This window comes from Arachis ipaensis, chromosome B5 (assembly GCF_059453495.1).
Source record: "Arachis ipaensis isolate K30076 ecotype BB chromosome B5, ASM5945349v1, whole genome shotgun sequence".
NCBI lineage: Eukaryota > Viridiplantae > Streptophyta > Magnoliopsida > Fabales > Fabaceae > Arachis > Arachis ipaensis.
This window is the reverse complement of record NC_142440.1, coordinates 77,345,368-77,370,034: the sequence shown is the minus strand read 5'-3', so window position 1 is coordinate 77,370,034 and position 24,667 is coordinate 77,345,368. Positions and strand designations below refer to the sequence as shown.

The window sequence follows — 24,667 nt, the reverse complement described above, 5'->3', positions numbered from 1 at the left end:
CTGTAAAAGTCCTCTCTGAACCTTCATCCGTGATTTCGATGTGGCCATATGGCGATACTTTCGTAACCATGAAAGGTCCGGACCACCTTGACTTGAGTTTTCCTGGGAACAGCCTTAATTTAGAATTGTAAAGGAGTACTCGCTGCCCTTTTTCGAAACTCCTAGGCACAAGATGCATGTCATGTTTTCTCTTTGCCTTTTCTTTGTACATCTTAGTGTTTTCATAGGCTTGTGACCTGAATTCCTCCATCTCTTGCAGCTGCAAGATCCTTTTTGCACCAGCAGCAATGCTGTCAAAATTTAGTATCTTGATAGCCCAGAGAGCTTTGTGTTCCAGCTCAAGTGGTAAATGACAAGCCTTCCCATAGACCAGTTGATATGGAGACATTCCAAGTGGAGTTTTGAATGCTGTTCTGTATGCCCAAAGAGCATCATCCAGCTTCTTCGACCAATCCTTTCTAGATGCACCCACAGTCTTTTCCAGGATCCTCTTCAGCTCTCTGTTGGATATCTTAGTTTACCCACTCATTTGAGGGTGGTAAGGTGTGGCTACTTTGTGTTTTACCCCATATCGTAGGAGGAGAGCTTCTAGTGGTTTGTTACAAAAGTGGCTCCCTCCATCACTGATGAGGGCTCTTGGGACTCCAAACCGGCTAAAGATATTCTTCCTGAGGAAGTTCATGACTACCTTGTTATCATTAGTTGGGGTTGCAATAGCCTCTACCCACTTGGAAACATAATCCACTGCTACCAGGATGTACTTGTTTGCATATGAGGTTGGGAATGGTCCCATGAAATCTATTCCCCACACATCAAACAGTTCCAGTTCCAAGATGAAATTTTGTGGCATGGCGTTTCTTTTAGGCAGGTTTCCAGATCTTTGGCATTCATTGCAGCTTTTTACTAGTTCCTTGGCATCCTTGAAAAGGGTGGGCCAAAAGAATCCGCTTTGTAACACCTTTGCTGCAGTTCTGTCCCCTCCAAAGTACCCGCCATAACATGAACCGTGGCAATTCCACAGAACTTCTCTTCCTTCTCCTTCCGAAACACATCTTCTAAGGATTCCATCTGAACATTTCTTGAAGAGATATGGCTCATCCCAGACAAAGTATTTTGCGTCATTCATGAGCTTCCTTTTTTGATGTTTATTGATCCCTGGGCGTAATGCCCCAGTTGCCTTGAAATTTGCAATATCTGCAAACCATGGTGCTTTGTGAACTGTCATCAACTGCTCATCAGGGAAGAGCTCGTTCACATTTGTATCATTTTCTCCACCTTGATCATGAGGGATTCTGGATAGGTGATCTGCCACCTTATTTTCCACTCCTTTCTTGTCTCTGATTTCAATATCAAATTCCTGCAACAGTAAGATCCACCTTATTAGTCTTGGCTTTGATTCTTGCTTGGCAAACAAATATTTAAGTGCTGCGTGATCTGTAAAGACAATCACTTTAGCACCAATGAGGTATGATCTAAATTTATCAAATGCAAAAACTATTTCTAGCAACTCCTTTTCAGTAGTGGTATAATTTCTTTGAGTTTCATTAAGGACTTTGCTAGCATAGTATATTACACGAACTAGGTTATCTTTCCTTTGTCCTAACACTGCCCCAACTGCAAAATCAGATGCATCACACATCAATTCAAATGGTAGGTTCCAATCAGGTGGGGAAATGATAGGAGAAGAGGATAACCTCATTTTTAAATGTGCAAATGCTAGCATGCATGTTTCATCAAAGATAAATGGTGTATCAGATACAAGGAGATTGCTTAAGGGCTTGGCTATCCTTGAAAAATCTTTAATGAACCTTCTGTAAAAACCAGCATGCCCTAAAAAACTCCTAATTGCCTTGACATCACTGGGTGGGGGTAGTTTTTCAATAAGTTCTACTTTAGCTCTATCAACCTCAATGCCTTGGTGAGAGACCTTGTGACAAAAGACTATTCCTCCTGTCACCATGAAGTGGCATTTTTCCCAGTTCAAGACCAAATTGGTCTCTTGGCATCTTTTCAATACCAAGGCGAGGTGATGTAGGCAACTAAGAAAGGAAACTCCGAATACCGAGAAATCATCCATAAAAACTTCAATGAATTTTTCTATCATATTTGAAAAGATAGAAAGCATGCAGCGTTGGAAAGTTGCAGGTACATTACATAGCCCAAATGGCATGCGCCTATAGGCAAACACTCCATACGGACAAGTAAATGAGGTTTTCTCTTGGTCTTTGGGATCAACCACTATTTGGTTATATCCTGAATAACCGTCGAGAAAACAATAATATGCGTGCCCTACAAGTCTTTCCAACATCTGATCCATGAATGGAAGGGGAAAATGGTCTTTTCATGTAGCCTCATTGAGTTTTCTGTAGTCTATGGACATCCGCCATCCTGTGACGGTCCTTGTAGGTATGAGCTCGTTCTTCTCATTGGTGACCACAGTGATTCCTCCCTTCTTGGGCACAACATGTATGGGGCTAACCCAAGGGCTGTCCGAAATTGGGTATATGACCCCTCCTTGCCAAAGCTTCATAACCTCTTTCCGTACCACTTCCTTCATGATTGGGTTCAGCCTTCTCTGGGATTGAATGGATGGCTTAGCATCATCTTCCAACAGTATTTTATGCATGCATATGGCTGAACTGATTCCCTTCAAGTCAGCAAGGGTCCATCCAATGGCATCCTTATGCTCCCGCAGCACCTTGAGTAGCTCGTCCTCTTGATCTTGACTGAGGGATGAATTTATGATTATTGGGTAGTTTTTATTTTCTCCTAGATATGCATATTTGAGAGTGGGTGGCAGTGCTTTGAGTTCAAGTTTGGGTGCTTCTGACTTTTCGTTCCCTTCCTTTGGTGCATCTGGTATATGTATTTCTGCTGTGGCCACCTCTTCACTTGATTCAGATTCTTCCTCCACCAATCTCTCGTCCTCTTCAGGTTCTTCTTCTTCAAAATTCTCCTACACTTCATCCTCAAGTGCATCTAACCTCATGCATTCCCCCAATTATTCTGGTGGGTAACTCATGGCCTTGAACACATTGAATGTCATCTTTTCATTGTGTAATCTCAGGGTGAGGTCACCCTTCTGAACATCAATGACAGCTCCAGTAGTGGCCAAGAATGGCCTTCCCAAGATGATGGAGGTCTTGGCGTCCTCCTGCATGTCCAGCACCACAAAATCTGCTAGAAATATAAAATCTCCCACTTTTACTAGCAAATCCTCTACTATCCCGTGGGAGAATTTGAACGATCGGTCTGCCAGTTGTAGGGCCATTTTTGTTGGTTTAGCCTCCTCAATTTTCATCTTTCTCATCATAGCTACTGACATCAAATTGATGCTGGCCCCTAAGTCACAAAGAGCCTTCTCTACTGTGATTTCTCCTATAATACAAGGGATCTGAAAACTCCCAGGATCCTTCAGTTTCTGGGGTAGTTTATGCTGAATGATAGCACTGCACTCTTCAGTTAGTATCACAGTCTCATTGTTCTTCCAGCTTCTCTTCTTAGTCATTAGCTCCTTCAAAAACTTGGCGTAGAGTGGCATTTGTTCTATGGCTTCAGCAAAGGGTATGTTAATTTGTAGTTTCTTGAAGATTTCCAAAAATCTCAAGAACTGGTTGTCATCTTCCCTTTTCTTCAATAGCTGGGGATATGGAGCTCTTGAGATGTTCAGTTGTGGTATCCCTTTTTCTTTCTGCAGACTTGGCGTGGGAGGTTAAACTCCATCTTGCTCTTCTCCCTTTTCATTTGAGCCTTCTTCTTGTGGTTTTTGGGGACGTTCCTTCAGTTCCTTCCCACTCCTAAGTGTGATAGCTTGACACTCCTCCCTTTTGCTTGAATGGGCATCATAGCAAAGGTTGTGGTTAGGAAGCTGCTTAAATAGATAGCTGATTTGTGTCTCCAGTTTCTTGATGGTAGCACTTTGATTCTGCATGTTTGACTGCACTTCCTCTCTGAATGCTTTACTGTTTTGAATGTCTTTGCATACTCCTTCAATTAAGGTTTCGATCTTAGAGAGCTTGTCATCAATTGATGGGTGATTCGGAGCAGATGTGCTATTTTGGTTTTGATAAGCATGTGGAGAAGTGTTGTTGTGGGGGTGTTGAGATGTCCTCTGTGTGAATTGCTGGTGAGCTGCATTATTGTTGGAGTTGTAACGTCTCTGGTCTTGGTTTTGATCTTGCTCATTTCCCCACCCAAAGTTTGGGTGGTTTCTCCATCCAGGGTTGTAGGTCTTGGAGTATGGATCATAATTTTTCCTTGGTGAATTCCCAATGTAGTTGGCTTGCTCCTGACTACCCTCTGCTTCTTCATTCACTCCTTCTTGGGTTGTTGATGAAGTGGAGATTGCTGCTACTTGGTTCATCTCCATCTTCTTGGTGAGGTCAGCCAGCTGCTGGGTAATGAGCTTGTTTTGGGCCAACAGAGCATCTATATTGTTTAGCTCCATTACTCCTCTTGTGTTCCCTCTTCCGAAAGCTTAGAAGTAGTCGTTCTCTACTACTGTTTCAATAACATCTATGGCTTCCTCAATAGTCTTCTTCTTGTTCAAAGATCCTCCGGATGAATGGTCTACGGCCTTCTTTGACTCATAAGAGAGTCCTTCATAGAAAATATGCAGCTGCACCCATTCGTTGAACATATCTGGTGGGCACCTCCTTGTTAGGTCTTTAAACCTCTCCCATGCTTCATATAGAGTCTCACCATCTTGTTGCCTGAAAGTTTGGACCTCAGCTCTCAGCCTATTGATTCGTTGAGGAGGGTAAAATCTTGCTAAAAATTTGTTCACCACTTCTTCCCAAGTTGTCAAGCTTTCCCTTGGGAAAGATTCCAGCCACTTGGCTGCTTTGTCCCTAAGTGAGAATGGAAATAGGAGCAGTCAATAGGCGCCAGGATGAACACCATTAGAATGAATTCTAGAGTTTCATGATGATCTGTTGAAGTCTGGCTGGCTGTGAAGCCATGTCTAATCTTTTGGACCGAGGTTTCAACTTATCACCACAAGAGCTTGTTGATTTCTATCAATCTTGCTGTTGAATGTAAGGATATGCTAAAGCTTGGCTAGCCATTGGCCATGTCTAGTGTTTTGGACCGAAGCTTTCACTGAAATCTTGGCTGGCTAGTAAGCCATGTCTAATTCCTGGACCGGAGTTTTAGACTAACATTGCATGATTTCTGGAATTCTCATTAAAAATTTTGAATTCCTTATTTTCTCTTTTTCCAATTGATTTTCGAAAAAAAATTACAAAAAAATTTATAAAATCATAAAAACCAAAAATAATTTATGTTTCTTGTTTGAGTCTAGTGTCTAATTTTAAGTTTGGTGTCAATTGCATTCTCATAATTTTTGAAAAATTACATGCATTCTGTTCTTCATTGATCTTCAAGTTGTTCTTGATGATTTTATTGGGTCTGATCTTTAAATTCTCTTGTTTTGTGTGTTTTGTTGTTTTTCATATGCATTCTCAATTTGTTAGTGTCTCTAATATGAAAATTTCTAAGTTTGGTGTCTTGCATGCATTGTTTATTTGATCTTAGTTCTTCATGATTTAGTTTTATTTTGTTATTATTCTCTAAAAATTAAAAAAAAAATTAAAAAAAAACTATGACTTTTCAAGTCAATAATACAGAGAATTGAAGATTCAGAACATTCAGCAGTGAAATTACACAGAAAAAGTTGGGCGTTCAAAACGCCCAATGAGGAAGGAAAACTGGCGTTTAAACACCAGCTAGAGTACCTGGCTGGGCGTTAAAAGCCCAAAAAGGTAGCATTTTGGGCATTAAACGCCAGAATGTATACCATTCTGGGCGTTTAACGCCAGGATGGCACAAGAGGGAAGATTTTGTTTTTAATTCAAATCTTTTTTAAAATTTTCATAATTTTTCAAAATCAAATCTTTTTCAAATTATATCTTTTCAATAATATCTTTTTAAAATCAATTTCTTTCCATTTTTTATTTTTTTTTACTATTTTCAAAAATCCTTGCTAACAATTAGAGATGTGATTCAAAAATTTCTTCCTTGTTAAGAAAGGTTCAATAATTGAATGTTAGAATCATATCTTTCAAATTTCTTGTTAGCCAAGGCATTAATTTTAAAAATCAAATCTTTTTAATTTTTTGTCAATCATATCTTTTTAAAACCATATTTTCTCAATCATATCTTCTCACCCACATCTTTTTCAAAAATGATTTTCAATCATATCTATTTTATTTCTAATTTCAAAATCTTTTTCAAAATCACTTAACTACTTTCTAAATTTTAATTTTCGAAAATCACCAATCAATTTTTTTTTCAAAATTTCTTTGAATTATTTCAAAATCTTTTTTTTTATTTTTTTCGAAAATTCTTCCCCCTTCTAACATTTTCTATTTAAAGGACTAACACTCCTCCTCAATGTGCAATTCGAACCATATCCCTCTTGATAAGTTCGAATTCTCTCCTCTCTACCTCCTCCTTCCATTCATCTTTTCCTTTGACACCTCAAGGAATATCTATACTGTGACATAGAGGATTCCATACTTTCTTCTCCTCTCTTTCATACGAGCAGGAGCAAGGACAAAGTCATTCTTGTTGAAACTGATCCTGAATCTGAAAGGACCTTGAAGAGAAAGCTAAGAGAAGCTAAAGCACAATTCTCTGTAGAGGACCTAACAGAAATTTTCAAACAAGAAGAAGCCATGGCAGCCGAAAACAACAACAATGCCAACAATGCAAGAAAGGTGCTTGGTGACTTTACTACACCTACTCCCGACTTCTATGGGAGAAGCATCTCAATCCCTGCCATTGGAGGAAACAATTTTGAGCTTAAGCCTCAATTAGTTTCTCTAATGCAACAGAATTGCAAGTTTCATGGCCTTCCATTAGAAGATCCTCATCAGTTCTTAGCTGAATTCATGCAAATCTATGACACTGTTAAGATCAATGGAGTTGACCCTGAGGTCTACAGACTTATGCTCTTCCCTTTTTCTGTAAGAGACAGAGCTAGGACATGGTTGGACTCACAACCTAAAGAAAGCCTGAACTCTTGGGAAAAGCTAGTCAATGCTTTCTTGGCAAAGTTCTTTCTACCTCAAAAATTGAGTAAGCTTAGAGTGGAAGTCTAGACCTTCAGACAGAAGGAAGGTGAATTCCTCTATGAAGCTTGGGAAAGATACAAGCAATTGATCAGAAGGTGTCCTTCTGACATGCTTTCTGAATGGAGCATCATAGGTATCTTCTATGATAGTCTGTCTAAACTGTCCAAGATGTCATTAGACAGCTCTGCTGGAGGATTTCTTCATCTGAAGAAGACGCCTGCAAAAGCTCATGAACTCATTGAGATGGTTGCAAATAACCAATTCATGTACACTTCTGAAAGGAACCCTGTGAATAATGGGATAAATCAGAAGAAAGGAGTTCTTGAGATTGATACTCTGAATGCCATATTGGCTTAGAACAAAATATTGACTCAGTAAGTCAATATGATTTCTCAGAGTCTGTCTGGCATGCAAGCACCAACAGGCAGTACCAAAGAAGCTTCATCTGAAGAAGAAGCTTATGATCCTGAGAATCCAGCAATGGAAGAGGTGAATTACATGGGAGAACCCTATGGAAACACCTATAATTCTTCATGGAGAAATCATCCAAATCTCTCATGGAAGGACCAACAGAGGCCTCAATAAGGCTTCAACAACAGTAATGGTGGAAGAAATAGGTTTAGCAATAGCAAGCCTTTTCCATCATCTTCTCAGCAACAGACAGAGAATTCTAAGCAGAGCCACTCTGACTTAGCAACCATAGTCTCTGATTTAATTAAGACCACTCAAAGTTTCATGACTGAAACAAGGTCCTCCATTAGAAATTTGGAGGCACAAGTGGGTCAGCTGAGTAAAAAAGTTACTGAACTCCCTCCTAGTACTCTCCCAAGCAATACAGAAGAGAATCCAAAAAGAGAGTGCAAGGCCATAACTTTAACCAACATGGCCGAATGCATAGAGGAGGGAAAGGCAGTGATTTCTACTGAGGAAGACCTCAATGGATGTCCACTGGCCTCCAAGGAGTTCCCTAATGAGGAACCATGGGAATCTGAGGCTCATACAGAGACCATAGAGATTCCATTAAACTTGCTTCTGCCATTCATGAGCTCTGATGAATATTCTTCCTCTGAAGAGGATGAAGATGTTACTGAAGAGCAAGTTGCTAAGTACCTTGGAGCAATCATGAAACTAAATGGCAAGTTATTTGGTGATGAGACTTGGGAGGATGAACCTCCCTTGCTCACCAAAGAACTGGATGACTTGACTAGGCAGAGATTACCTCAGAAGAGACAGAATCCTGGAAAGTTCTCAATACCTTGTACCATAGGCACCATGACCTTTGAGAAGGCTCTGTGTGACCTAGGGTCAAGCATAAACCTCATGCCTCTCTCTGTAATGGAGAAGCTAGGGATCTTTGAGGTACAAGCTGCAAGAATCTTACAAGAGATGGCAGACAATTCAAGGAAACAGGCTTATGGACTTGTAGAGGATGTCTTGGTAAAGGTTGAAGGCCACTACATCCCTGCTGATTTCATAATCCTAGACACTGGGAAGTGTATGGATGAATCCATCATCCTTGGCAGACCCTTCCTAGCCACAGCAAAAGCTGTGATTGATGTTGACAGAGAAGAATTGGTCCTTCAAGTGAATGAGGACTCCCTTGTGTTTAAAGCTCAAGGATCTCCCTCTGTAACTATGGAGAGGAAGCATGGAAAGCTTCTCTCAAAACAGAGTCAAATAGAGCCCCCACATTCAAACTCTAAGTTTGGTATTGGGAGGCCATCATCATGCTCTGAGTATCTGTGAGGCTCCATGAGAGCCCACTGTCAAGCTGTTGACATTAAAGAAGCGCTTCTTGGGAGGCAACCCAATTTTATTATATCTATTTATTTTCAATTGTTATTTTATGTTTTCTATAGGTTGATGATCATGTGAAGTCCCAAAAACAATTGAAAAAGCAAAAATAAAATGAAAAATAGTATTAAAAACAGCACACCCTGGAGGAGAAGCTTGATGGCGTTTAAACGCCAGTAAGGGTAGCAGAATGGGCGTTAAACGCCCAGTCTGGCACCATTCTAGGCATTTAACGCCAGAAATGGGCACAAGACTGGCATTTAACGTCAGGAATGGGCACAAGAGTAGCGTTTAATGCCATAAAGGGGAGAAAAGCTGGCGTTAAATGTGAGAAATGGGCAGCAACCTGGCGTTTAACGCCAGGATTGGCAATCAAGGGGGCGTTTACACACCACATGGTGCAGGGATGAGAAATCCTTGGCACTTCAGGATCTGTGAACCCCACAGGATTCCCACCTACTTCATCTCTCTCTCTCTTCTTCACACCTTTCCATAACACCCTTTCCCAAATACCCTTCACCAATCACCTCAATACCTCTTCTCCAAATACCCCTCACCTATCAAATCCTACCCTCTTCTCCATAATCTCTTCACCAATCCACATCTATCCATCATAAAACCCCACCTACCTCACCATTCAAATTCAAACCAATTTCCCTCCCAAACTCACCCATACATGGTCGAACCCTACCCCTCTCTCCACTCCTATATAAACCAATCTTCACTCCTTCATTTTCACACATCATACACCCTACTCACCCCCTTGGCCGAAATACTAACCCTCTCCATCTCCTCTATTTCTTCTTCCTCTACTCTCTTCTTTCTTCTTTTGCTCGAGGACAAGCAAACCTTCTAAGTTTGGTGTGGTAAAAGCATTGCTTTTTGTTTTTGCATAACCATTTATGGCACCAAAGGCCAGAGAAACCTCTAGAAAGAGGAAAGGGAAGGCAATTGCTTCCACTTCCGAGTCATGGGAGATGGAGAGATTCATCTCAAAGGTGCATCAAGACCACTTCTATGAAGTTGTGGCCAAGAAGAAGGTGATCCCCGAGGTCCTTTTCAAGCTCAAAAAGGGTGAATATCCGGAGATCTAACATGAGATTCGAAGAAGAGGTTGGGAAATTCTCACCAACCCCATTCAACAAGTCAGGATCTTAATGGTTCAAGAATTCTATGCCAATGCATGGATCACCAAAAACCATGATCAAAGTGTGAACCCAGACCCTAAGAACTAGCTCACAATGGTTCGGGGGAAATACTTAATGGAAGAGAGATTCAAGAGGGAAGTCGGTTCAACTAAGAAGGCATGACCTTAAGCCTGTGGCTAGTGGATGGTTGGAGTTCATCCAACGCTCAATCATTCCTACTAGCAATCGATCTGAAGTTACTATAGACTGGGCTGTCATGATCCATAGCGTCATGATTGGAGAGGAAGTAGAAGTTCATGAGGTTATATCCCTAGAACTCTACAAGGTGGCGGACAAGTCCTCTACTTTGGCAAGGTTAGCCTTTTCTCATCTCATTTGTCACCTCTGCAATTCAGCTGGAATTGACATAGAGGAAGATATCCTCATTGATGAGGACAAGCCCATCACTAAGAAAAGGATGGAGCAAACAAGAGAACCCACTCATGGACAAGAGCATGAGGAAATTCCTCATCATGAAATCCCTGAGATGCCTCAAGAGATGCATTTTCCTCCACAAAACTATTGGGAGCAAATCAACACCTCCCTAGGAGAATTAAGTTCCAACATCAGACAACAAAGAGTGGAGCACCAAGAGCATTCAATCCTCCTCCATGAAATTAGAGAAGACCAAAGAGTCATGAGGGAGGAGCAACAAAGGCAAGGAAGAGACACTGAGGAGCTCAAGCACTCCATAAGATCTTCAAGAGGAAGAACAAGCCACCATCACTAAGGTGGACCCGTTCTTTAATTTCCTTGTTCTTTTTTTTTCTGTTTTTTGTTTCCTATGCTTTATGTTCTATCTATGTTTGTGTCTTTACTACATGATCATTAGTGTCTTAGTGCCTATGCCTTAAAGCTATGAATGTCCTATGAATCCATCACCTTTCTTAAATGAAAAATGTTTTTAATTGAAAAAGAAAAAGAAGTACATAAATTTTGAATTTTAAAATAGTTTAATTATTTTGATGTGGTGGCAATACTCTTTGTTTTCTTAATGAATGCTTGAACAGTGCATATCTTTGAATTTGTTGTTTATGAATGTTAAAATTGTTGGCTCTTGAAAGAATGATGAAAAAGGAGAAATGTTATTTGATAATCTGAAAAATCATAAAATTGATTCTTGAAGCAAGAAAAAATAGTGAAAAGCTTGCGAAAAAAAAAGAAGAAACGAAAAAAGAAAGAAAAAGAAAAAGCAAGCAGAAAAAGCCAATAACCCTTTAAACCAAAAGGCAAGGGTAAAATAAAAAGGATCCAAGGCTTTGAGCATCAGTGGATAGAAGGGCCCACAGGAATAAAATCCTGGCCTAAGCGGCAAAACCAAGCTGTCCCTAACCATGTGCTTGTGGCGTGAAGGTGTCATGTGAAAAGCTTGAGACTGAGCGGTTAAAGTCATGGTCCAAAGCAAAAAGAGTGTGCTTAAGAGCTCTGGACACCTCTAATTGGGGACTCTAGCAAAGCTGAGTCACAATCTGAAAAGGTTCACCCAATTATGTGTCTGTGTTATTTATGTATCCGGTGGTAATACTGGAAAACAAAATGCTTATGGTCACGGCCAAGACTCATAAAGTAACTGTGTTCAAGAATCAACATACTGAACTAGGAGAATCAATAACACTATCTGAATTCCGAGTTCCTATAGATGCCAATCATTTTGAACTTCAAAGGATAAAGTGAGATGCCAAAACTGTTCAGAAACAAAAAGCTAAGAGCCCCGCTCATCTAATTAAGACTGATCTTCATAGATAATTTTGGAATTTATTGTATATTCTCTTCTTTTTATCCTACTTTGTTTTTAGTTGCATTGGGACAAGCAAAAATTTAAGTTTGGTGTTGTGATGAGCGGATAATTTATACGCTTTTTGGCATTATTTTTAGTATGTTTTTAGTATATTTTAGTTAGTTTTTATTATGTTTTTATTAGTTTTTAAATAAAAATCACATTTCTGGACTTTACTATGTGTTAGTTGAGAGAATAATAAAAAGGAAAATTGAACCTGATAAAAAGGGATAATCATGAAAGCAAGAAAAAATCCTAAATCCTAATCCGAAGAGAGAGAGGACAGAACCTCTCTCTAAAAACTACATCTAAATCATAAAAAATAACTAATTGGAGACTTTCCCTTAAATGGATGCATTCCTCCACTTCATAACCTCTGATCTATGCTTTCTGGACTTGGATCTGGGCCAAAAAGGGCTTCAGAAATCGCTGGGAGCATTTTTGTAATTTCTGGTGCGTGGCCTTTGTCATGCGTCCGCGTGGGTCACACGGTCACGTCATTTGGAGTTTTCCTTGTCACGCGTTCACTTCGGTCAAGCGCCCGCGTCATCTGCGTTTTGCTCATGGCACGCGATCGCGTCATTCACGCGTTTGCGTCGCTGCCTTTTCACGCTAGGCATGCGGCAGCGTCGTCCATGCGTTCGCGTCGCTGCCAGCTTCTTCAAAAACTCCATTTTGTGCTTTCCTTCCATTTTTGTATGTTTTCTTTCCATCCTTTAAGTCATTCCTGCCTTAGAAGATCTGAAACTACTCAACACACAAATCACAGCATCGAATAGTAATAAATGGGTAATTAAGATAATTATTTTTAAAGCATAGGAAATATATTTTTCACACACATCACATAATAAGGAAGGGAAAGTAAAACCATGCAATTAACATGAATAAGTGAGTGAAGGATTGAATAAATCACTTAAATTGAGCACAAAATATATCATAAAATATGGGTTTATCAGCTGCATGGTCTGAGTATACTACCACTTTGGTACCAAGTAAATAGGCTCGAAATTTATCCAGAGCAAAAACAATAGCCAAAAGCTCTTTTTCAGTGGTAGTATAATTAGACTGAGCAGCGTCTAAGGTCTTAGAAGCATAAGCAATTATGAAAGGGTCCTTACCTTCGCGCTGAGCCAGCACCGCTCCTACTGCATGGTTGGAGGCATCACACATAATCTCAAAAGGTTGGCTCCAGTCTGGTCCTCTCACAATCGGAGCTTGAGTCAAGGCGATCTTCAGCTTATCAAACACTTCCATGCAGTCCTCACTCAACTCGAACTCAACATCCTTCTGCAGCAGTCTGGATAAAGGCAATACTATCTTATTGAAGTCTTTGATAAATCTCTGGTAGAAACCTGCATGACCAAGGAACGAACGGACTTCCCTCATGGAGGAGGGGTAAGGTAAACTAGAAATGACATCTACCTTTGCTGGATCTACAAAAATACCAGTATTAGAAACAACATGTCCTAGAACAATACCTTGTTTTACCATAAAATGACATTTTTCAAAATTTAATACAAGGTTTAAACTAACACACCTGTCTAATACTCTAGCTAAACTATCCAAGCAAAGGTTAAATGAATCACCATACACCCTAAAGTCATCCATGAAAACTGCCATACAGTTCTCAATAAGAACTGAGAAAATACTCATCATGCACCTTTGGAAGGTAGCTGGTGCACGAAATTATAATGTCAATGTTCACATTACTCTCTTACAACTTCACACAACTAACCAGCAAGTGCACTGGGTCGTCCAAGTAATACCTTACGTGAGTAAGGGTCGAATCCCACAGAGATTGTTGGTTTGAAGTAAGCTATGGTTATCTTATTATTCTTAGTCAGGATGCCAACAACAGTGTTTTTCAAGTTCAATTGTAAAAAATGAGAGGGCATAAATATAAATACTTATTGTGCAACGATGGAGAATATGTTGGAGTTTTGGAGATGCTTTGTCTTCTGAAATTCTGCTTTCCTCTGTTTTCTGATTCACGCACGCAAGTCTTCCTATGGCAAGCTGTGTGTTGGTGGATCACCGTTGTCAATGGCTACCATCCATCCTTCCAGTGAAAAGGGTCCAGGTGCACTGTCACCACACGGGTAATCATCTGCATGTTCTCAATCGTACCGGAATAAGATTTACTATCTTTTTGCGTCTGTCACTACGCCCAGCACTCGTGACTTTGAAGCTCGTCACAGTCATTCAATCCCTGAATCCTACTCGGAATACCACAGACAAGGTTTAGACTTTCCGGATTCTCTTGAATGCTGCCATCAATCTAGCTTATACCACGAAAATTCTGATTAAGAGATCCAAGAGATATTCATTCATTCTACGGTGAACGGGAGTGGTTGTCAGGCACGTGTTCATGGGGGAATAATAATGATTATCACGTTCATCACATTCATGTTGAAGTGCGAATGGATATCTTAGATAGGAACACGCATGTTTGAATAGAAAACAGAAACACTTGCATTAATTCATCGAGACACAGCAGAGCTCCTCACCCCCAACAATGGAGTTTAGAAACTCATGCTGTCAAAGAGTACAAAATTCAGATCTAAAAATGTCATGAGATACAAAATAAATCTCTAAAACTTGTTTAAATACTAAACTAGTAACCTAGGTTTATAGAAAATGAGTAAACTATGATAGATAGTGCAGAAATCTACTTCTGGGGCCCACTTGGTGTGTGCTGGGGCTAAGACTAATGTTTCTCACGTGCCTGGGCTGTTCTGGGCATTTAACGCCAGGCTGTAACCTGTTTCTGGCATTGAACTCCAACTTGTAACGTGTTTCTGGCGCTGGACGCCAGAATGCAACATGGAACTGGAATTTAACGCCAGTTTACGTCGTCTATCCTTGAGGAAAGTATGGACTATTATATATTGTTGAAAAGCCCTGGATGTCTACTTTCCAACGCAATTGGAACCGCGTCAATGGGACTTCTGTAGCTCCAGAAATTCCATTCCGAGTGCAGAGAGGTCAGGATCCAACAGCATCAGCAGTCCTTTTTCAGCCTGAATCAGATTTTTGCTCAGCTCCCTCAATTTCAGCCAGAAATTACTTGAAATTACAGAAAAACACACAAACTCATAGTAAAGTCCAGAAATATGAATTTTGCCTAGAAACAAATGAAAATAAACTAAAAAGTAACTAAAACATACTAAAAACTATATGAAATTAACCCCAAAAAGCGTATAAAATATCCGCTCATCACAACAACAAACTTAAACTGTTGCTTGTCCTCAAGCAACTAGATAAATAATATAGAACCCAAATGAGTCAAGAAATAATAATATCTCAGAGTTTTTGAGTGAAGCTCAGATTCTAATTAAATGAGCGGGGCTAGTAGCTTTTTGATTCCGAACAGTTTTGGCATCTTACTTTATCCATTGAAGCTCAGAATAATTGGCATCTATAGGAACTTAAAATTCAGATAGTGTTATTGATTCTCCTAGTTCAGTATGTTGATTCTTGAACACAGCTACTTTTATGAGTCTTGGCCGTGGCCCTAAGCACTTTGTTTTCCAGTATTACCACCGGATACATAAATGCCACAGACACATAATTGGGTGAACCTTTTCAGATTGTGACTCAGCTTTGCTAAAGCCCCCAATTAGAGGAGTCCAGGGTTCTTAAGCACACTCTTCTCTTTGCTTTGGACCTTGACTTTAACCGCTCAGTCTCAAGTTTTCACTTGACACCTTCACGCCACAAGCACATGGTTAGGGACAGCTTGGTTTAGCCGCTTAGACCAGGATTTGATTTCCTTAGGCCCTCCTATCCACTGATGCTCAAAGCCTTGGATCCTTTTTATTACCCTTGCCTTTTGGTTTTAAGGGTTATTGGCTTTTTCTGCTTGCTTTTTTTTTTTTTTTTTTGCAAGCTTTCTATTCACTACTTTTTCTTGCTTCAAGAATCATTTTTATGTTTTTTCAGATTACCAATAACATGTCTCATGTTTATCATTCTTTCAAGAGCCAACATATTTAACATTCAAGAACATCAAATTTCAAAGACATATGCACTGTTCAAGCATTCATTCAGAAGGAAGAAAGCATTGCCACCACATGTAAACAATTAGAATTTGTTTTATTAAAAACTCGAATATTATTGCCTCCTTGTTCTAAAGAAAATCTTCTATTTTATTCATGTTTAATGATGATGAGAAAAATAAATTATAGCTTAATTGAGGATAAAATCAAAATATAAATACTAATTACCATTATATGACTCCTAAGGTGAAACTCAAATAATAGAAAAAAAAAGTTATCACAGGGTTAAGGTTAAGATCAGAACTCAACAACCTTGACTTTGGAAAGCGGATGCCTCTTCAAGAGATAGTTTCTGACGCTTTAGTTCTCTTAATTCACGCCCTTGCACCTCTTGTTCTCTGAGCAGTTTGCAAAGCATGCTGTTTTGATTTTGCTGTTCTTCCTTCAATTGGTCCATGGTTTCTTGCAACTTAGTGACAGATGCCTCAAGATGCTCCCAGTATTCAAATTGAGGGAGTTCTGGTAGGAATTCTTGCGCCCTCCTCTTGATGGGGTCATCCTGCATTTGTTGTTTTTCCATTGTGATTTTAGTGATTGGTTGCTCCACTGAGATATACTCTGTTATTCCCATCTTTACTCCAGCATCTTTGCAGAGCATAGAGATTAGGCTTGGATAAGCCAACCTGGCATCCTTGGAGTTCTTGTTGGCAAGCATGTAGAATTCAGATGGGATCAGTTGATGAACTTCTACTTCTTTTCCCAACATAATGCAATAGATCATCACTGCTCTTCTAATATTAACTTCAGAACGGTTGCTGGTGGGCAATATAGAACGCCCAATGAAGTCCAGCCATCCTCTGGCGACTGGTTTGAGATCTGCTCTCTTGAGTTGATTTGGGGCACCCTTCGTGCTAGTGGTCCACCTGGCTCCAAGGATGCATATATCCTCTAGAATCTTATCCAGGCCCTTGTTTGTTCTCATCATTCTCCTATTGAAGGAGTCTGGGTCATCTTTCAGCTGAGGTAGCTTTAAGATCTCCCTGATTTTGTCAGGGTGGATGTGAACAATCTTTCCTCTGACCACAGTCCTATAGTCATAGAGGGCAACTCCAGATATTCTCTGCCTGTCTGTTTGCCACAGATTAGCATAGAATTCTTGAACCATATTCCTTCTCACTTTCATTTCAGGATTAGCTAGGACTTTCCAGTTCCTGTTTCGAATCTGCTCTTGGATCTCTGGATATTCATCTTCTTTCAGATCGAACTTGACTTCTGGGATCACAGATCTTAGACCCATTATTTTGTAGTAATGGTCTGAATGTTCTTTGGTTAAGAACCTCCCTTGATTCCAAAGTGGTTTTGGAACACTCTCTTTCTTGCCTCTTGGAGTGGGTTGTTTTCCTTTAGGAGCCATGATCTTAGTGGGTATGGTTTAGTGATCACGGATAAACACACCAAACTTAGAGGATTGCTTGTCCTCAAGCAAAAGAAAAGAAAGGAGATGGATAGAAGGAGAGCTAGTGTTGAATGGTGGATGAGAGGAAGGAAGCCGAATGTGTTTTTAAAAGGGAGGGGGTGGGTTTTCGAAAATAGGGAGAAAGATAAGATAGAAGATATGATTTAAAAAGAGATAAGTATGATAAGAAAAGATATAATTTAAAATTGAAAAGATATGAAAGATATTTGAAAAAGATAAATTTGGATTTTTGAAAAAGATAATATGGAGATTTGAAAAAGATATTGATTAGTTGAAAAGATTTTTCAATGAAAAGAGATAGATTTGTTTTGAAAATTTGAAAAACAGTTCAATTGGATTGAAAAAAAAGGATTTGTGCTTATGGATTAAGATACATTTGATATTTTTTTTAAAGTAGGGTTTTTAGAAATTAGGGATTTTAGAAATCAGGGTTTGTAACATGTTTATGCAAGAAATCATGAATTGAAACATGAAATTAAGATTAAAATGAAAAATATGAAGAAAAAACGAATTTACCTCCTCCCCACCATTCTGGCATTTGAACGCCCAAACGCTGCATGTTTTGGTCGTTCAACGCCCAATTGCTGCTTCTCCTGGGCGTTCAACGCCCAGCTGTTGCTTCTTTCTGGCGTTGAACGCGAGGAACTCCTTTGTCACTGGGCGTTTTTCTGAACGCCCAGGACGCTGTAAATCTGGCGTTAAACGCCCAGAAGGAGCTTCTTTCTGGCGTTCAACGCCCAGAAGATGCTTCTTTCTGGCGTTTAACGCCCAGATGGCTATCCTTACTGGCGTTCAACGCCCAGTGGATGCTTCTTTTGGGCGTTGAACGCCCAAAATAGACTTTTACTGGCGTTTTCTTGCCAGTGAGCTCTTTTTCTCTGTTTTGTGTGCAGAATCCTTTTGTAACCCTGTAAACTTATACAATTGACTCTTTACCTTAGTATCAATGAACTTTATATAAACAAATAAAATCAAGAATAGGGCAAAATGCTTAGAGAAAGTGATGCCCCATGGCTGGGTTGCCTCCCAGCAAGCGCTTCTTTATTGTCTTTAGCTGGACCTTGCTGAGTTTTTACTCTAGCCTCAGCCTTGAGCACTCTTGCTCAACATTGCCTTTAAGATAGTGCTTGATTCTCTGTCCATTAATAATGAACTTCTTATCAGAGTCAATATCTTGAAGCTCCACAAAACCATATGGTGATACACTTGTAATCACATATGGTCCCCTCCACCGGGACTTCAGTTTCCCGAGGAATAGCCTGAGCCTAGAGTTATACAACAGAACCTTTTGTCTTGGTTCAAAGATTCTATATGACAGCTTTCTGTCATGCCACCTTTTTTATTTTTCTTTATAAAGCTTGGCATTTTCGAAAGCAGTGAATCTGAATTCCTCTAGCTCATTCAGCTGGAGCAATCTTTTTTCTCCAGCTAATTTGGCATCAAAGTTTAGGAATCTGGTTGCCCAGTAGGCTTTATGTTCCAGTTCCACGGGCAGGTGGCATGCCTTACCATACACAAGTTGGTATGGAGAGGTCCCTATAGGAGTCTTGAATGCTATTCTGTAAGCCCACAGAACATCATCCAAGTTTCGTGCCCAATCCTTTCTACGGGTACTCACAGTCCATTCTAGGATTCTTTTTAGTTCTCTGTTAGAAACTTCAGCTTGTCCATTTGTCTGCGGATGATATGGAGTTGCCACCTTATGGCGAATCCCATACCGGACCATGGCAGAGTAAAGCTGTTTGTTGCAGAAGTAAGTGCCCCCATCACTGATTAGTACTCTAGGGACACCAAATCTGCTGAATATATATTTCTAGAGGAACTTTAGTACTGTTTTAGTATCAGTGGTGGGTGTGGCAATGGCCTCTACCCATTTTGATACATAGTCAACTGCCACCAGAATATAAGTGTTTGAGTATGATGGTGGGAAAGGCCCCATGAAATCAATTCCCCATACATCAAACAACTCAATCTCCAAGATTCCTTGTTGAGGCATGGCGTAACTGAGAGGTAAATTACCAGCTCTCTGGCAACTATCACAGTTACGTACAAACTCTCGGGAATCTCTATAGAGTGTAGGCCAGTAGAAACCACATTGGAGGACCTTGGTGGCTGTTCGCTCACCTCCGAAATGACCTCCATATTGTGATCCATGGCAATGCCATAGGATCCTTTGTGCTTCTTCCTTAGGCACACACCTATGGATTATTCCGTCTGCACATCTCTTAAAGAGATAGGGTTCATCCCACAAGTAGTACTTTGCATCAGTAATTAATTTTTTCTTTTGTTGCCTGCAGTACTCCTTGGGAATGAACCTTGCAGCTTTGTAGTTTGCAATGTCTGCAAACAATGGTAATTCCTGAATGGCGAACAAATGCTCATCCGGAAAGGTTTTAGAGATCTCAATAGAGGGGGAGGACGCCCCTTCCACTGGTTCTATCCGGGACAGATGGTCAGCCATTTGGTTTTCTGTCCCTTTTCTGTCTCTTATTTCTATATCAAACTCTTGCAGAAGTAACACCCATCTTATGATTCTGGGTTTTGAAGCCTGCTTTATGAGTAGATATTTAAGAGCAGCATGATCTGTGTACACAATCACCTTTGATCCTACTAAGTATGATCTAAACTTGTCAATGGCATAAACTACTGCAAGCAATTCTTTTTCTGTGGTTGTGTAATTTTTCTGGTTATCATTCAGAACACGGCTAGCGTAATAAATGACATGCAGAAGCTTGTCATGCCTCTGCCCCAGCACTGCACCAATGGTGAGATCACTGGCATCACACATTAATTCGAATGGTAATGTCCAGTCTGGTGCAGAGATAACTGGTGCTGTGACCAGTTTAGCTTTCAAAGTTTCAAACGCCTGCAGGCACTCTGTGTTAAATACAAATGGCGTGTCGGCAGCTAGCAGGTTGCTTAGAGGTTTTGCAATTTTTGAAAAATCCTTTATAAACCTCCTATAGAATCATGCATGCCCCAGAAAGCTTCTGATTACCTTAACATTGGCAGGTGGTGGTAATTTTTCAATTACCTCTATTTTAGCTTGATCCACCTCTATTCCCTTGTTTGAAATTTTATGCCCAAGGACAATCCCTTCAGTCACCATAAAGTGACATTTTTCCCAGTTTAAAACCAGGTTGGTCTCTTGGCATCTTTTCAAAACCAGTGTCAGGTGATCAAGACAGGAGCTGAATGAGTCTCCATATACTGAGAAGTCATCCATGAAGACTTCCAGAAATTTTTCCACCATATCAGAGAAAATAGAGAGCATGCATCTATGAAAGGTTGTAGGCGCATTACACAGCCCAAAAGGCATCCTTCTGTAAGCAAATACTCCAGATGGACATGTGAATGCTGTTTTCTCTTGATCCTGGGGATCTACTGCAATTTGGTTGTAGCCTGAATAGCCATCCAAAACCAGTAGTAATTATGACCTGCTAGTCTTTCTAGCATCTGGTCTATGAATGGTAAAGGAAAATGATCATTTCTGGTGGCTGTATTGAGCCTTCTGTAATCAATACACATGCGCCACCCTGTAACTGTTCTTGTAGGAACCAGTTCATTTTTTTCATTATGAATCACTGTCATGCCTCCCTTTTTAGGGACAACTTGAACAGGACTCACCCAGGGGCTATCAGAAATAGGATAAATAATCCCAGCCTCCAGTAATTTAGTAACCTCTTTCTGCACCACTTCCTTCATAGCTGGATTTAGCCGCCTCTGTGGTTGAACCACTGGCTTAGCATCATCCTCCAATAGGATTTTGTGCATGCATCTAGCTGGGCTTATGCCCCTAAGGTCACTTATGGACCACCCAAGAGCTGCCTTGTGTGTCCTTAGCATTTGGATTAGTGCTTCCTCTTCCTGTGGATTTAAAGCAGAGCTTATGATCACTGGAAAAGTATCACCTTCTCCCAGAAATGCATATTTCAGGGATGGTGGTAATGATTTGAGCTCGGGTTTAGGAGGTTTTTCCTCTCCCTGAGGAAATTTCAGAGGCTCTTTCAATTCCTCTGAATCCTCTAGATCAGGCGGAACATCTTTAAAGATGTCTTCCAGCTTTGATTCGAGACTCTCAGCCATGTTGATCTCCTCCACCAGAGAGTCAATAAGATCAACTTTCATGCAGTCTTTTGGTGTGTCTGGATGCTGCATGGCATTGATAGCATTCAATTTAAACTCATCCTCATTGACTCTCAGGGTGACTTCCCCCTTTTGGACATCAATGAGAGTTCGTCTAGTTGCTTGGAAAGGTCTTCCTAGAATGAGAGTAGCACTCTTGTGCTCCTCCATTTTCAGCACAACAAAGTCGGTGGGAAAGGCGAATGGCCCAACCCTGACAATCATGTCCTCAATCACGCCTGATGGGTATTTAATGGAGCCATCAGCAAGTTGGAGACATATCCGGGTTGGTTTAACTTCTTCAGTTAAACCAAGCATTCTGATGGTGGATGCAGGTATCAGGTTGATGCTTGCCCCAAGATCGCATAAAGCTGTCCTGGTGCAATTTCCCTCTAATGTGCATGGTATCAGAAAGCTTCCGGGATCTTTAAGCTTTTCAAGAAAGCTTTTCAAAATGACTACACTGCATTCTTCAGTGAGGAGAACTCTTTCAGTTTCTCTCCAATCCTTCTTATGACTCAAGATTTCTTTCATGAACTTGGCGTAAGAAGGTATTTGCTCAAGTGCTTCTGCAAACGGAATCTTTATTTCAAGAGTCCTGAGATAATCTGCACAGCGAGCAAATTGCTTATCTTGCTCCTCTTGGCGGAGTTTTTGAGGATAAGGTATCTTGGCTTTATATTCCTCAACCTTGGTTGCTATAGATTTAATTCCTACAGAAGTGGTTGAAGAAGCCTTTTTAGATGGGTTGTCATCAGCACTTGTGTGTGTCTGATCCCTCTCTGGCAATTGAGTGCCAGAGTTAGAAGCTGGAGTGACGTTAGACGCCAATTCCTCATCTGCTTTTGGTGTCTGAACGCCAGAACTGTGCTTCTTTTGGGCATTCAACGCCAGTTCCTTACTTGTTTCTGGCGTTGAACGCCAGTCCTGAGCATGGTCTGGGCGTTCAGCGCCAGCCTTCCACCCAATCTCTGGCGTTTTAACGCCAGAATTATTTTTTCCTGGGCTCTTACTGTCCTCTGATGGATTTTGGGTGGTTTGCTCATTTCTTGGCTTCCTGCTGCCCTGAGATGGGGTATTTAATGTTTTCCCACTTCTTAATTGAACTGCTTGGCATTCTTCTGTTATTTGTTTTGACAGCTGCTGTTTTGTTTGCTTCAATTGTTCTTCCATATTTATATTAGCCATCCTTGTCTCTTGTAGTCTATCTTTGAATTCGGCTAACTGCTGTGTTAGAAAGTCCAATTGCTGATTGAATTCAGTAGCTTATTCAGCAGGACTGGTTTCAGTAGTTACTGTTTTAGCCTCTTCTTTCATGGAAGGGTCACTGCTTAGGTACAGATGCTGATTTCTGGCAACTGTATCAATGAGCTCTTGAGCTTATTCAATTGTCTTTCTCATGTGGATAGATCCACCAGCTGAGTAATCTAGAGAGATCTGAGCTCTTTCTGTAAGCCCATAATAGAAGATGTCTAACTGAACCCACTCTGAAAACATTTCAGAGGGGCATTTTCTTAGCATCTCTCTGTATCTCTCCCAGGCATCATAAAGAGATTCATTATCTCCTTGTCTAAAGCCTTGGATGTCCAGCCTTAGCTGTGTCATCCGTTTTGGAGGAAAGTATTGATTCTGGAATTTTTCTATCAGCTGTTTCCATGTCTTTATGCTAGCCTTAGGTTGGTTATTTAACCACCTCTTAGCTTGGTCTTTTACAGCAAATGGGAACAGTAATAATCTGTAGACATCCTGATCTACTTCCTTATCATGTACTGTGTCAGCAATTTGTAAAAACTGTGCCAGAAACTCTGTAGGTTCTTCCTGTGGGAGACCGAGATACTGGCAGCTTTGCTGCACCATGATAATGAGCTGAAGATTCAACTCAAAGCTACTGACTCCAATGGAGGGTATGCAGATACTACTCCCATATGAAGCAGTAGAGGGGTTAGCATATGACCCCAGAGTCCTTCTGGACTGTTCATTTCCGCTTAGATCCATGATGGAGAAAGGGAGATGATGTAAAATAGAGAAGAAATATTTATATTTATTTAATTATTTATTTATTTCAAAAACAAAATAAATTAAAATAAAATAAATAAAAATGGGTGAAGATTTTTGAAAAAATGAGGAGAGAGAAAGTAGTTAGGAAGTTTTGAAAAAGATATGAAATTTTTTTTTTGAAAAAGAATATAAAAGACTCTGACCCAAAAGACAAAATTTTCCTAATCTAAGCAACAAGATTCACCGTCAGTTGTTCAAACTCAAACAATCCCCGGCAACGGTACCAAAAACTTGGTGCACGAAATTGTAATGTCAATGTTCACATTACTCTCTTACAACTTCGCACAACAAACCAGCAAGTGCACTGGGTCGTCCAAGTAATACCTTACGTGAGTAAGGGTCGAATCCCACGGAGATTGTTGGTTTGAAGCAAGCTATGGTTATCTTATTATTCTTAGTCAGGATGCCAACAACAGTGTTTTTCAAGTTCAATTGTAAAAAATGAGAGGGCATAAATATAAATACTTATTGTGCAACGATGGAGAATATGTTGGAGTTTTGGAGATGCTTTGTCTTCTAAAATTCTGCTTTCCTCTGTTTTCTGATTCACGCACGCAAGTCCTCCTATGGCAAGCTGTGTGTTAGTGGATCACCGTTATCAATGGCTACCATCCATCCTTCCAGTGAAAAGGGTCCAGGTGCGCTGTCACCACACGGCTAATCATCTGCAGGTTCTCAATCATACCGGAATAAGATTTACTATCCTTTTGCGTCTGTCACTACGCCCAGCACTCGCGAGTTTGAAGCTCGTCACAGTCATTCAATCCCTGAATCCTACTCGGAATACCACAGACAAGGTTTAGACTTTCCGGATTCTCTTGAATGCTGCCATCAATCTAGCTTATACCATGAAGATTCTGATTAAGAGATCCAAGAGATATTCATTCATTCCACGGTGAATGGGAGTGGTTGTCAGGCACGCGTTTGTGGGGGAATAATGATGATTGTCACGTTCATCACATTCATGTTGAAGTGCGAATGGATATCTTAGATAGGAACACGCATGTTTGAATAGAAAACAGAAACACTTGCATCAATGCATCGAGACACAGCAGAGCTCCTCACCCCCAACAATGGAGTTTAGAAACTCATGCTGTCAAAGAGTACAAAATTCAGATCTAAAAATGTCATGAGATACAAAATAAATCTCTAAAAGTTGTTTAAATACTAAACTA

General features: G+C 40.3%; 2 non-coding genes across 2 annotated transcripts; one reads left to right on the top strand and one right to left on the bottom strand.

The window, feature by feature from the left end:
- Positions 1 to 4,634: 4,634 nt before the first annotated feature.
- LOC148564684 (small nucleolar RNA R71) lies at positions 4,635 to 4,741 on the top strand. The gene has a single exon (XR_015884892.1). It is a non-coding gene; the product is annotated as a small nucleolar RNA R71 (small nucleolar RNA).
- Positions 4,742 to 7,082: 2,341 nt separating this feature from the next.
- LOC148564683 (small nucleolar RNA R71) lies at positions 7,083 to 7,190 on the bottom strand. Its single transcript, XR_015883966.1, has one exon. It is a non-coding gene; the product is annotated as a small nucleolar RNA R71 (small nucleolar RNA).
- Positions 7,191 to 24,667: the final 17,477 nt, after the last annotated feature.